The sequence below is a fragment of the Rutidosis leptorrhynchoides genome, chromosome 10 (assembly GCF_046630445.1).
Source record: "Rutidosis leptorrhynchoides isolate AG116_Rl617_1_P2 chromosome 10, CSIRO_AGI_Rlap_v1, whole genome shotgun sequence".
Lineage (NCBI taxonomy): Eukaryota > Viridiplantae > Streptophyta > Magnoliopsida > Asterales > Asteraceae > Rutidosis > Rutidosis leptorrhynchoides.
This window is the reverse complement of record NC_092342.1, coordinates 136,039,173-136,041,490: the sequence shown is the minus strand read 5'-3', so window position 1 is coordinate 136,041,490 and position 2,318 is coordinate 136,039,173. Positions and strand designations below refer to the sequence as shown.

The 2,318-nt window shown below is 36.0% G+C and overlaps 1 non-coding gene across 1 annotated transcript; it reads left to right on the top strand.

The window, feature by feature from the left end:
- Positions 1-1,155: 1,155 nt before the first annotated feature.
- On the top strand, positions 1,156-1,262 carry LOC139874075 (small nucleolar RNA R71). Its single transcript, XR_011767777.1, has one exon. It is a non-coding gene; the product is annotated as a small nucleolar RNA R71 (small nucleolar RNA).
- Positions 1,263-2,318: the final 1,056 nt, after the last annotated feature.

Here is a 2,318-nt window from a genome sequence, read left to right as displayed (position 1 = left end):
TTTCTATTTGAGATTAGATCTTTCAAGAATTTAGCATATCTAGGCATTCCTGAAATCACATCAATGAAAGGAAGATTTACATTTATCTGTTTAAATATATCCAAGAATTTGGATTGCTCGGCTTCAAGTTTCTCTTTCTTCATTTTACTCGGGTAAGGAAGTGGTGGTTGGTATGGTTTAACATAAGGTTTAGCCTTAACTGTGTTATCTTCATTAACCTTTTCAACTACCGGTTCTTTTTCCTTATCTTGATCAGGTTGTGGTTCTTGTGGAGTAGGAATAGCTTCATCAGAAGTTACAGGTATTTCAGGTGGTTTAAGTGTTGTACCATTTCTTGTGGTAATGGCTTTAGCTGTTTCATTCCGGGGGTTAGCATTTGTATCACTAGGTAGACTTCCCGGTTTTCTTTCACCTATTAACCTTGCTAGGTTACTTACTTCTTGTTCCAGATTTTGAATAGAAGCTTGTTGATTTCTAAATGCTTGAGCATTTTGTTCATTGGTTTGTTTTTGAGATGTGAAAAACTGCGTTTGAGTTTCAACTAGCTTCGTCATCATATCTTCTAAATTCGGCTTTTTATCATCGGTTTGTTGTGGTGGTTTGTTTTGAAAATTAGGTCTTTGCTGATTGTAAGTATTATTGGATACTTGTTGATTGCTAGGACCTTGTTGGTTGTTGTATGGAATATTTCTGTTATAATTTTGGTTTTGATTGTAAATTGGTCTTGGCGGTTGATAATTATTCTGATAATTATTTCCAGGCCTTTGGTTTATGTATGAAATATTCTCTCTTTGTTCCATTGTTAATTCAATACTGAGACAATCTTTTGTCAAATGTGGTCCTCCACACTGCTCACAACTAATTTGTATTGAGTGAATATCTTTAGTCATCTTTTCCATTCGTCTCTCGACAGCATCTATCTTTGCGGAAATGGAATCTAAGTCATAGCTAGAATCGGCTCTAGCTGCTTTAGATGATCTAACGATATCTTTTTCTTGGTGCCACTCATGTGAGTGGGAAGCAGTGTTATCAATAATTTTGTAAGCATCAGTTTTGGTTTTCTTCATAATAGAACCACCAGCTGCTATATCTATGTCTTTCCTTGTAGTGATGTCGCATCCTTGGTAGAATATTTGTACTATTTGACAGGTGTCTAAACCATGTTGCGGACATCCTCTTAACAACTTTCCAAATCTTGTCCACGCCTCATATAGAGTTTCATTTGTCTTCTGTGTGAACGTAACAATTTCTGCTTGAAGTCTTACGGCTTTAGATGCAGGAAAGAATTGTTTAAGAAATTTTTCAACTAAAACGTCCCATGTCTCAATCGCCCCTTCAGGTAACGATTCCAACCAATCTTTGGCTTCTCCCTTTAAAGTCCAGGGAAATAACATGAGATATATCTGTTCATCCTCCACTTCTCGGATTTTAAATAGTGTGCAGATCCTATTAAAGGTACGTAAATGTTCATTTGGATCTTCCTTCGGCGCACCACTAAATTGGCATTGATTAGTCACCATGTGTAGAATTTGTCCTTTGATTTCATAATCTGGTGCATTAATGTCTGGATGAGTAATTGCGTGACCTTGGCCAGTGCGTTTAGCTCTCATTCGGTCTTCCATACTTAAAGGTTCCAGATTCTCCATAATTGAATTTGTTGAATCGGAATCACTAGAGGATTCTGATTTAATGGTTCGTTCCTCAACAATCTCTGTTTGAATGATTGGTGGTTCCAGAGGAAAGTTTAGTGGTTCAGGATCTACGAATCGTTCCTGAATATTCTCCGAATTCTCAATTGTGAGGTCGGGTTCAAAAAATGGATTATCGGAAATTTAAACTGAAGTACTTGGTTGACTGGATGACGATTCTAAAGAAAAATCAACGGCAGTAATATTTGCTAAATGTCTTGATCTAGTTACAGGTGGTGAACGTACAAAAGGTGGTGAACGTCTTGCTCGGTGCATTCACTGAATATCCTATTAGTTTTTAAAAGGAAAGAAAAATTATAATAAGTTATCCAATCAATAGACTTTTCTGATTTTGCCCACGTTTTGAATAGTCAAAAGATGCAGCAGAGGGGCAGGATTCGTTTGGTCTCAATATAATTGAGGACTGTTTGGCTCCAATAACCCGGTCCAAGTACAAATCCAACTATTACTACGAACCAGAAAATTTTGATGTCTATCAATTTAACCACTTAAAATAAATTTTCGTAATTTTAAGAAATTTAGATAAGAAGTAGAACAAAAATCTATGTCCTAAAAACTAGAATAGCGAGAAATAAGAAAGAAAAAGAGTTCGTCGAAAAAGGTCAAAAA